This window comes from Rhinopithecus bieti, unplaced genomic scaffold, assembly GCF_001698545.2.
Source record: "Rhinopithecus bieti isolate Rb0 unplaced genomic scaffold, ASM169854v2 scaffold_12732, whole genome shotgun sequence".
NCBI classification, from domain to species: domain Eukaryota; kingdom Metazoa; phylum Chordata; class Mammalia; order Primates; family Cercopithecidae; genus Rhinopithecus; species Rhinopithecus bieti.
This window is the reverse complement of record NW_016807308.1, coordinates 358,311-370,773: the sequence shown is the minus strand read 5'-3', so window position 1 is coordinate 370,773 and position 12,463 is coordinate 358,311. Positions and strand designations below refer to the sequence as shown.

The window sequence follows — 12,463 nt, the reverse complement described above, 5'->3', positions numbered from 1 at the left end:
GCTCGCGAGTCAGCTCTGCCGCCGCTGCCGCTCTAGCACAGGCGGAGACACAGAGACACACAGACTCTGAGAGCAGTTTTCGTGCAACTCAAAATTAGCGCGGGCAGGTTTAACATCGATAATCGGCTGCGAAATGATCCCGGCAGCCGGGGGCACAGCCTCGGCCCCGTCGCCCTCGGTTTATACAGCTAACAAAAGAAGCGAGGACCTGTCTCCAAATAGCCATCTTAGGCTTCAAGGCTAGGCAGAAGCTGTAGGCCTCAAAGAAGGGCCTATGGAGATGGATAGATCTGGGAGAGGGATCGGAATCGGCCCTGGCCCTGGCCCCCCCCAGAACCCGCGGAGGTCGCTGTCCGGAACTGTATTGATCCTTTTGAACTTTTTTTTTTTTTTTTTTTTTTTTTTTTTTTTTAGTGTAAACGGACCGCGTTGAGATTTAAAAGGGGGCGACAGAGGGACTTGCGATTGGTTATTGTCCGGGCTTCAAAACAAAACAAACCCACCAACCCCCCCCTTCCAAACAAAACAAGTGGTATTAAATACAGGGCTCTCTGGTGAAAACAGTGATTCAAGAAGCCCTTGCTTAGGAACTCTTACCGATCGATCCGAAACACCCACTGATGCCTTAGGTATCTACAGATCTCTGTAGAATGGGTATTTATTTCATAGTTAGGTTAAGATTTTCTTAGATTGTTCACGTTCAGACAAGTGTACCTGTGTTTTACCAGGTTTCTGAGAAGAATCAGTGGGGAGAAATTGTTGAAGAGTTCAACTTTCCCAGAAGTTGTTCTAACGCTGCCTTTGCTTTAAAACAGTATTACTTGCGGTGAGTAGTAGTGACTTTTCCATAGTATTTGGAAATAAGGGACTTATGGAGAGATTTGTTTTTAGCAAAACCAAAAGCAAACCTTGCACACCAAACAGTTCTTAAGCTCTTGTTCATTTCAGACTGAGACACATTTAATATAAATAAAGTGAGATTGTAGGAAGGTGAAAGTTTTCCTCACCAATTTCAGGATCGTTTACGTTTTTCATACAAAATCATTACAGGTGACACCCCAGCCCCAATCTTGGTAAACATTCTTTTGTGACATTGTTATTGATCGCTTGATATCCACTGAGGGGCAGAAAGGTGATGCTTAGTAAAAGACTTAAGATAGTTAATGAAACTTTGTAACCTTTGGGAAAATTTTTTTGTTTTGGAAACTCCTTTAGTTTTAAAAATTCTGACCTTAAGAATTATTTTTTAAATGAAACTTCTTGTTTGGAACAGTGTCATTGAATAGGTTTTTCAGTAGAATACTCCTACATGGCATAACATGTTGGTGGCGTGGGTCACCAGGATTGTTTTGATAATTACTTTTGTTGAATTTCCAGTGACTTAAAACGTTCAAAAGGATTATTATATCTTTAGGAAAACGAGGATACTATGAAATGGGATACTATAATCTGGATTTTCTTTCATTCTCCCTCTTCTTTTTTGACTGCTTATTCGACAAAGTTAAATTTCTTATTCAGTTGATATGTGATACAGTCTAGATGATATATTTTGTGATCTAGTGTCATTTTTTCGCTTCTAGTTTTTCTTCTAGGAATACTTTCATATTGTAATTTATCATGAGGCTGTATTTTATTTTTAATGTTTACCTACCCTTAGAGGATCCTAAGTTAGTTGGTGTTATTTAAAACTAAAATGATATTCTTTGTATTTATTGCTTTTTAATAGTGATATTACAGGCCTTTTTTTGTAAGGTGGCTTCTGCATAATTTGAGTTTTGCGTTTATTATTGCTTCAGATGCGCTCAGTTATTGTGTATTACGTTCAGCATTCTGAAATAGGAAATGCAGTAATTGCACAGGTGTGCTTTCTATTGGCTATCTTAGATTGACTTCAGGCTTGAAGCTGGAGTTCGCAGAACTTTGTGAGTAGTTATTGAGTTACACAGAAAGTCTAGAAAATACTACATATGGTTAGTTGTCATCTATTGTGTGTGTGTGATGGCATTTGTGTCAGAGTACATTTTAAAATAAAGGGCTACATAAAAAAAAATTAACCTCCAAAACTGTTGAGTTAGTAGTGGGGTGAGAAATAGAGAGTTTTATATTCATCGTGACATTTATTTGCTCATTTCTATTTATGATATTGAGAGCAACATTTTAATACATATTCTGGTTTTATGTTTTTATCAGTTTAAAACATTTGAATTTTGGACTGTTTGAAATACATATTTTCGAGGTTTTGCTTCATATTTGTTAGCTTGATTGACTTAAATTTTGTAACCAGAAAGTACTATAGAATATACATGATTCATGAGATGTATATTTTTCTGAAGAGTTTATATTCATACTAATAGTTTTAGCATAATCAAATTAATATCTAGGCTTTCATTTTTTTTTAACAAAAGTTAATTATAAATATTGTTTTCCAGTTGTCATTTTATCTTGGGAGGATATCATTAATTATAGGTACTGTTTTTAACTATATAGTTTCAACATTGTAAGTATTTACATTGTCTTCAGATCAAATTGGGCTTTATGCTCTTATTAGAAGCTGCTTTTTGAACTATGTCCTTAGTTAAACTTGTTTTTCCCTCATATGTCACTCTCTAGATTTGTTTTTACAGGGTTGTAGCTAGGCTACTAGGAAAAAAGTTGAAGCATTTGTTGTGGAAAATAAAACCATGTGAAGATTTGCATGGCTTGTAAAGAAATACAAAAGAAATATGCTGATCAAAATTTAGGTACTACCAACCTTGAAAGAATTTTTTCCTGGTGGTCTAATATTGAACAGTAAGAGGATATATATGATACTGGCTTTTACACCTTCCTCTGAAAAATCTTAATTGGCAGACAGAATGCCAAGTAACAGTAATTCTGTTACCTACTCATAAGATTGGCTCTTCATAGTAAGAAATAGTAATCAAGTGACTTGATAAGTTATGTCTTTGCTACATCAGATTGAATATCATCATTACTGATGAGCAGATAATGCAGTGTATTTTTTAAATTACAAGTGGAATAATTTTTTAATATGAACTGCTTTTTCATTTGACCTACTGTTAGACTGTCATTATGTGTGTTAGTTCTCCTTTACAAGTTTAATATTTGCTCACATTTCCCTGTAAGTTTGCTATTAATTGGATGGATGGCTGTTACCCTAGGGTTTTATGATGTATCTTCATAATATTAGATATTTAAATTACAAAGAGCAAGCTAGTATGCTGGCCATGTATATTCTAATAGTGTTTTGTTATTTTTGATACAAATATTGACAGTCATTAAATATAGACTTGAGTATTAATGGTCTGCCAGAAGTTAGCTCAATTGTCTCAAACATACATTTATTCAATTATAGCTTGTCTGCAGAAATTTCTCAAAGTCTAAAATTGAAAATGCAGCTGATTATTTTAACATTGGCATTTAATTTTTACAAATGTATCTGCCTGTATCAACGTATCTCACTTACTCCATAAATATATACACCTACTGTGTACCCACAAAAAAAATTAAAAATTAAAAAAGTGCTTACAGATAATGTAAAAGCAGTCTGTTTAAAAATAGGAGGCCAGGCGTGGTAGCTCACACTTGTAATCCCAGCACTTTGGGAGGCCGAGGCAGGCAGATTACCTGAGGTCAGGAGTTTGAGACCAGCCTGGCCAACATGGAGAAACCCCGTGTCTACTAAAAGTAGAAAAATTAACCTGGCATGGTGGCACACGCCTGTAATCCCAGCTACTTGGGAGGCTGATGCAGGAGAATTGCTCGAGCCTGGGAGACGGAGATTGCAGTGAGCGGAGATGGTGCCACTGCACTCCAGCCTGGCTGACAGAGCGAGACTCTGTCTCTAAATAAATAAATAAATAAATAATTGGATATTAATCATCTGCAATGTTTATGTACTTTATTTTCATGTAGTTCCTTTTCTTGGCATGTACATCTCAATGTGTTCCACAAATGTTTATTATTAGGATATTCCTGTAGTATGAAAGGATAAGGTATAATTTCCCACATTTTGTAGATGGAGAAATTAAAGTGCCAAAAAAAAAAAAATTAAATGGCTTTGGGAACAGTCATTAATTGGACCAAAATATTGTGTTCATGACATGTGTTCAATAATATTTGGAAATTACTTATGGTTAAATTTATGCCCAAGTATATCTTTGCCTAATGTGTTCCATATTTACTTGGTGGATTTTAATTTTTTGTTCTGTTTTGTTGTTGAAATTGGGGGACAATTTGCTAGTGTTATCTGTGTTAAGAATTTGAAGTTTTGGTATGAAGATTTAGGTAAATATTTCAAATACTTAAAAATTTTGTTTTTGCTTACTGATGCCAATATTACAGCTATAGTCAAGGTTAACTTGATGTTTCCTTTATAAAACTTGATTTTTTGGAAAGGAGGTGAAATATCTTGGACATTAAAAATTTATTGTACAAAACTATATGTTACTAGTTTTCTGGCACTGAAATATTAATTTCTTTTTATATGTATCTACCTTTAGAATAGTCAGAAACTTAATTGTAGAGTTATGTTTACCATAGTACATTTTCAATTGCATTGTGAATTTATTCTATTTTTTTTCTTGGTGGGTAAAGCTCTTTCTTAAATTACACCATTTGAGTGAGTTTACATTTGTTAGTTAAATGGAATGAATACATTGATGTGTTCTCTACTTAGTGTCCACCATATAGGTCAATTCTTTTAAGAGAAAGCCTTAAGTAAATAAACACTGAGTTTGTAAATACCTAAACGGAACTGAATAAACTATTGCCCTTCTTATTCAAGGAAGGAAGATAAAAGTATATGGAGATTGGAAGACAAATATCAATAAATTATTCATACATGTATTTCAAATTTAACTTTATAAACTGTATCTCGTGTGTGTGTGTGTGTGTGTGTGTGTGTGTGTGTATACACAGGGGTCTTGCTTTGTTGCTTATGCTAGTCTTGAATGCCTGGCTTCAAGATATCCTCCCTCCTCAGCCTTCCAGAGTGCTGGGATACAAAAGTGAGCCACTGTGCCTCAGCCTTTCAAAGTGCGGGGATACAAAAGTGAGCCACTGCGCCTGGCAGTGTATCCATTTTAAAAAACAAAAAACCTGATTTTGATATTTTCTGATGTTCTGTTACATTTTTAAAGGACATGCAGACTTGTTGAAAGGAAGAACAGAAAGTGGAGAAAATTGAAAGACTGATCAAAGCTCAGCTAGGTTAGTGTTACGTCTTAGAATTCATGTTTTTAGAGCTTACATTGCGTAAAGTAGAAATAAATTGGGTTCTTTCTAAGATAGATAGTTTTTACCGAGGTTACAAATTTTCCTGAGGATACAAAATGAGAACATTATAATTCCCAAAAATGTTTATGTGCTTTTCTTTTGCAGTTAAATTTTCTACCTTGGCTGTTAACTAAAGATGTCTATTTCTGAGTACAACACTTTTATATTCCTATCTCTGCTCTGTTGTGGATTCAACATTTTCGTAGTTGATCGTGTGTGAAATCTATAATGTCTTTGATAGAAAAGTATATTGTAACCGGGCGTAGTGGCTCACGCCTGTAATCCCAACACTTTGGGAGGCCGAGACAGGCTAATCACGTGGTCAGGAGATGGAGACCAGCCTGGCTAACACAGTGAAACCCCATCTCTACTAAAAATGCCAAAAATTAGCCGGGAGTGGTGGCATGCACCTGTAGTCCCAGCTATTTGGGAGGCTGAAGCAGGAGAATCGCTTGAACCTGGGAGGTGGAGCTTGCAGTGAGCCGAGATCACTCCAGCCTGGGTGACAGAGGGAGACTCTGTCTGGGAAAAAAATAAAAATAAAAAAGCATATTGCTACTAGATATTTTATATTCTCAAACTGAATGAAATTAGAAGTTGAAAGGGAAGAAAAACAAAGTTTTAACTGCATTTCATTAGTCAGCGAGCAGGTACTTAATATATGTTTTTAGATAAAGTATAAGTTTTAATTATATTGTAAAGGTGCTTATTGGGCAGTTTCCAGCCCTACTAAAGTTTAATGGTGAAAATGGATTTTGTCTGAATTGGGAAGGACATAGAGGATAAATGGAGCAGACGGGTGGGGATGAGGGGATTCTCCTTTTGCTTCTTTGATCACCACACTCTTTGGTATTCAGGGCCAACTAGAGTTTGTGCTCTAGAAACACTAGTTTTCCAGAAATGTTGATATATTTCCATGAAAAGAAGACCAAATGAAGTTGAGCAAAGGCTAAACTTGGGTTACTTTATTGCAGGATTTCTTAGAGACTTTATTTTGCTAATGTGTATTGTGGATCTCTAGAAATTTTGGGGACACACTGTTACTTCTCTTCCCTTCCCTATAGTAAATAGTGTTTCACCAGTGTTTCACTCCACAGTAAATAGTGTAACACCATGGCCAAAACTGCAATTACTTGTGCACCAACCTAACAGATGCACAACTCTACATTTTCTACTGTTTAAACTATAGTGTGATAAAAGAAATAACAAAAAATATTTTTCTGTTTTAAAACATAAGTTTTACTTGTGCTTAGATATTTTCTGTGTATTCATTATGTTGTGAATTGATAATTCATTTGAGTAAATACATTGCAATAAACTATTGCTGTAATGGAAATCTCTCAGTGATGTCTAGGAATAGCTATCACATTCTGAATTGTTGACCAAAAATAATAGATCCATATTCCATTAATAACTAAGTCAGTGTTGCAGGGCTTCGCTCCCATCTTACTGCCATAGAAATTTTTGATGGAGCCCCAGGGAGAATTTACTGGTTTTGATGTTTTTGCTGCTGCCTTTCCCCTTCCCCCACCCTTTTTTCCACATTATACCATTGATTTGGAGTAAAGGGGTCAATTTGTTCTTTAGACTGTCTTAAATTCTGGCTTTGATTGCTTTCTTTTGGTGTCAATTAACTTGTTCCTCTATCCCTCATACGTATTTGCTGAAAAGTGATAGATCTAAAGGTTAATAATATTCAGATTCAATATTTTAGGCATACTTAATAGGTAGTGCTGTGCTTTTCATCATATCATGAGGCATATAATGTTTAGTTGTCCCCTTTCAGTGATGCTGAGATTGAACAGTGGTTTTAGGTATTAATAATTTGATTAATATGTATTTCTAAAAAGAATGCTCCAGGTGATTCTTAAGTACACTGAAGTTTGAGAACAGTTGATCTAAGTATTGTAATGAAATCAATTTAGTTGCTGAGATGACTAGTTTAACATGGCATGAACATGTTGGTCACAGTTATGTCCAGAACAAAACCTCTAGGTGACATCTGGTCTAGGGGCACCTGCTCGAGCTGCACCTGTCATCTCTGACCAGAGCTTGGGCACACCTTATACTTTGTCTCTGGACTCCAGAGAAGGTAACAAGGGCTCCACTTTAGTTAAGGGAAAAGAAGAGTAAATGAACTACCAAATTCTAACTTACCCTAAGTGTGTTTATGTAATTTGGATTTTAAAAAATTAATTAAAAGTAAGTGTTCCTCAATTATTCCTAATTGGAGAATATTCTTTATGTATTTTTTTTTTTTTCCTCATAGGATTTTGCTATATTCTTTCCAAATGGGGTACCATTTGTTTTACTGAATTTGCTGGATGCTTGTTATCTTTGTGAGAATTTTGTTGGTCTATCCTGGTATTTCATAGTAGAGTTAACATGTATAAATTCCTGTGAAAATAATAATACTAACAATAACCTGTTTTGTTTAATGCTGACTAGCTTTGTTTTTCAAAACATTTTCATATGGGATATTTTATTTATTTATTACTTTTGAGACGGAGTTGCTCTCTGTCACTCAGGCTGGAGTGCAGTGGTGTAATCTCGGCTCACTGCAACCTCCATCTCCCCAGGTTCCAGCGATTCTCCTGCCTCAGTCTCCTGAGTAGCTGGAATTACAGGCGTGTGCCACCATGCCTGGCTAATTTTTGTATTTTTAGTAGAGACGGGGTTTCAGTTGGGCAGGCTGGTCTACAAACTCCTAATCTCAGGTGATCCACTCGTCTTGGCCTTCCAAAGTGTTGAGATTACAGGCGTGAGCCACTGCGCCCGGCTAGTGGGAGATTTTATTTTTATCATTTCAAATTTCAGAAATAATTGTTATTTAATCTTAGAAAAAATAACAATTAGGAAAAGTATTCTCTCTTTTTGTGTGTGTGTATATATATATATATATAATATATATATGAATGCAAGGGAAAAAATTCTTTATGCCACCCAAACTTTTTTTCTTCCTGGGGCATATGGGCTACTTTTTTTTTTTTAAGGCTTTAGGTTATATCCAACTCCCAGCCTTAAATGTCAGCTGTAATTGCTAGTCAGGAAAGGATATTTTACATATTTTCAGACCATTCTTTCCCTACTTCACCTTCCCATTCCCTTCCCTGCTGATAGTGCTGATAGACCTGCTGTACATTTTACAGAGTATTGTCTTTTTTTTCCTCTCTCTTTTTTTTTTTTTCTGAGACAGAGTTTCGCTCTTGTTGCCCAGGCTGGAGTACAGTGGTGTGATCTTGGCTCACTGCAACTTCCCCCTCTTGGGTTCAAGCGATTCTCCTGCCTCAGCCTCCCAGGTAGCTGGGATTACAGGTGCCCGCCACTGTGCCCAGCGAATTATTTTGTTTTTTTTTGTTTTTTTAGTAGAAATGGGGTTTCACCTTGTTGGCCAGGCTGATCTCAAACTCCTGACCTCAGGTGATCCACCCACCTCGTCCTCCCAAAGTGCTGAGATTACAGGCCTCCCAAAGTGCTGAGATTATAGGCGTGAGCCACTGCGCCCGGCCAGAGCATTGTCTTATAAATAATCCTGCATTATCTGTAGTTGCTTTTAATCTTCATGCAGGTATATTCCATGTTCCAGGTCTGCTTAGCTTTTATTTCTATCAGTAAATAATTTTTAAAACTACCATATAATTGGGATAAAATATAAAGTTACTTTTATGAAAATTCAAGTCAAGTTGTGTAATCTATTGTTTGGATATACATCTTATTGTAAAATATGGCCAGATTCCATAATTCTGGTCTTTCTGAGTTCTTACTGTTGTACTTGATAAATATTTATGTATAGTGCCCAATGGTCAATTGCTGTGTGCACAAAGATGTTTACTATATAATATGTATCTTTCATGGTCAAGTGTTTTTGTGTGAAATTTTATTCTGTCTCTATGCTAGCCCAGTGATTATTTTTAAATAAATAAAATGTTAATATAAACATACATGAGATCAGTGGGAACATTCTTCTATTAAAATAGGTCAAAAAAGAGACCATAGCTAGGGCCCTGTCCAGAAAATACCTAATTTGTAATATATTAAAATGGGATGAATTTAAATTTTCAGTAGTAAGGCTCAGGTTGATCACACTTTTTATAATGGTTCATAGAGTAAGTGAATTTGCAATATGCTTGAGCTCAAATCAGACCGCATAGAACTTCATAAACAGTAGTTAGTGCCTTAGAGTAACTTGTACCTCCAAGTGTGCTTGCAAATAATAGGTGGTCTGTCAAGAGTTCTTGAGTGGTTTGGTATAATTTTTAGTTTATACCATTAAAGAGTCAAACTTTTGAATTTCTGAGTTGTCTTTTCAGGTAGCCCCATATTGCAATGTAGTAATTCAATCTAGTAGTAAAAATGTATGTGATTTTTGATATAGTCCAGTTGAGAGAGAAATAGTGAATCCATCATTTTCTTTTTTTTTTTTGCCATGTTTTTCCTTTTCAAAATTGTTAAATTTCTTTTGCTATCTAAATGTGAACTTTTGCTTACACTTCCTGTAGCTCAACCAATTATTTTGCCACATTTGCTTTATATTTTTCTTTTTATATGTGATGGTATGCACACTTATACACACACAATCACATATAAAAAGAAAAATACAAAGCAAATGTGGCAAGTGCATATGTGTTTATATATACAGATACACACATACTATCACTGTCATTTATTCATTGGATATTATTACAGTATAATATCTTTTATTTATATGTGTTATTGCCTAACAGTAAAATCATTCTCTAATGTAACAATGGACAGTTATTACATTCAGAAGCATTAACATAGATAAAATTGTATTCTCTATTATGTAGACCTTAAATCAAATTTTAACAATTATCCCAAAGATGTCTTTTATAGCAATCATATCCCCCAACCCCATTCGTTATCTTGTATTGCAAGTAGTTATATCTCTAGTTCTTCAGCCTTTTTGTGTCTTTTGTGATGTTACCATTTTGAACTGTACAGGCCAAAAGTACTATAAAGTTTGGATTTGTCTAATATTTTTTCAGGATTTAAGTTAGGCATTTTTGGTAAGAGACATGTCACTTTGTCCCATTATTGCTGAGATTAAGGTGGTGTCCTCCTGATTTCTCCACTGTAAAGTTACCATTTTCTCTTTTCGAATTAATGAGTAATCTGTAGCGACATACCTTGAGACCGTGAAACTATCTTGCTTACCATCAAACTGTTACCCAATAGTTTTAACATCCACTGATGGTTTGGGCTTGAATCAGTTATTAATATGATACTTGTATTTATTTGTGCTTGAATCAGTTATTAATATGATACAAGCATTTTATGATGCTTGTTTTCTAACTCTATCATTTCTTTTACATTTATTTGTGTTTTGAGACAGGGTCTCTTTCTGTCTCAAAACACCCAGGCTGGAGTATAGTGACACAATCACGGCTCATTGCAGCCTTGACCTTCCAGCTCAAGCCATCCTCCCACCACAGCCTCCCAAGTAGCTGGGACTACAGGCCCATGCCACCCTGCCCAGCTAATTTTTTGTAGTTTTATAGAGACAGGGTTGTGCCGTTTTGTTCAGGCTGGTCTCAAACTTCTGGGCTTAAGCAATCCGTTTGCATTGGCCTCCAAAGTGTTAGGATTATAGGCATGAGCCACTGCTCCTGGCCCCTTTTACATTTTTTAGTTAATAGTCTCCAGTAAGAGAAATATTTTCATTCTTACTTATTTGTTAGATTTTTATGTTATGCGTTGGTTAAAATCTATCGTTATGCATTTTGTTGCTTAGATTTGGCCAGGGAGAGCCCTTTTAAGCTGGCTCCTTTATCGTTTTAACATGTGTCTATTATTGTTGAGCTCTTCCTTTTTGACAAAATAAGATCTTCCAGGGTCTACTTGTGTTTTGCCTACCCAGTTCTAGAATCATCTATTTCTCTGAAAATCCTGATTCCATTTAGTGTGGAATGGTATATAGAAACCAAGATCAAGGTGGTAGGTGTGCTCATTGCTACTGGGTTATTTTTTTCTTCTAGGCCCTTTTAGAGAACAGAGATGGGGAAAAAATTATTTTATCTGTAAATACATTTATTTTGAAAATCAGGAGGCTATGCTGATACTTCTAATTGCACTCCATACCAGTTAGTTTGTTCTTTTCCTTCTTCCATTCCATGTATCTTCCTTAACCTTCAGTAAGAATCCTAGTTCTCTACCATAGTATATATATTCATCTTCTCAGTTCTTCTGTCCATACAGAATACTTCCAGAATTGTTATCTCACAACAAACAACAAACCTACCAAGTAGCTACATATTTGTTTGAAGTTCTTTTTGTGTTTAGACTGAAGATGTATTGTTAAAAGTACAGACATGCACTGCGTAAAATGTTTTGGTAAATGATGGACTGCATATATGACTGTATTTTCATAAGAATATAATATTGTAGTTTTACTGTACCTTTTCTGTGTTTAGATATGTTTAGATACATGAATATTTAGTATTGTATTATAGTTGCCTGCAGTATTTGGTTCAGTAACATGCTGTAGAGGTATGTAGCTTAGAGCAATGGGCTATGCCTTATAGCCTAGGTATGTAGTAGACTATATACCATCTAGGTTTGTGTAAGTGCAGCCTATGATGTTTGTTGAATTATGAAATTCAACAAATTTTATTTATGAATATGTAAAACACATAAGATTAAGATTAAATCTAGTTTCCCTTCCTAAAATGAAGCTCATTAAAAATATATATTTTGCCTTTTTTCATTTCATATATCTTGAAAAATCACTAAGTTCATAGAATCTCATTATTATTTTTTTTTTGCAGCTGCGTTATGTTCCATCGTGTAGCTCTATCCTAGTTTATTCAACCAGTTCCCTACATAATGGCACTTAGATTGTTTCCAATGTTACTGTAGTAAATAATGTCATCTGAATAATCTGTAAATCTTAGTAACTTTATGCAAACCTATTTTCAAATTGTTGCAGCTGTGTCTTTAGAGTTAATTACTAAAGTGGGGATTGAAGTGGCAATCAAGGAATAAATGGACATATAGTTTTGTTAAATATTGCCAAATTCCCTTTGTAGGAGAGAACTTTTTTGCATTGCTACCAACAGTATATGAAAATACCTGTTTTCTACAACTTTGCTCTGTTGTCTGGCTTGTTAAATTTTTCTAATATGGGGGATTAAGAAATATATTTCTTATATTATATTATATTATATTA

The 12,463-nt window shown here is 35.1% G+C and overlaps 1 protein-coding gene across 3 annotated transcripts in view; it reads left to right on the top strand.

Moving 5' to 3' along the window:
* The first annotated feature begins 711 nt into the window (after positions 1-711).
* The window catches only part of ARID2 (AT-rich interaction domain 2), a 189,516-nt gene continuing 177,764 nt past the window's right edge, over positions 712-12,463 (top strand). For 2 of the 3 annotated variants that reach the window (XM_017881134.1, XM_017881135.1), the window contains exon 1: positions 733-826. The gene's annotated coding sequence lies outside the window, so the exon portion shown is untranslated. Of the gene's footprint in view, positions 827-12,463 lie in introns of all 3 variants that reach the window. The other variant, XM_017881136.1, reaches the window with a different exon arrangement.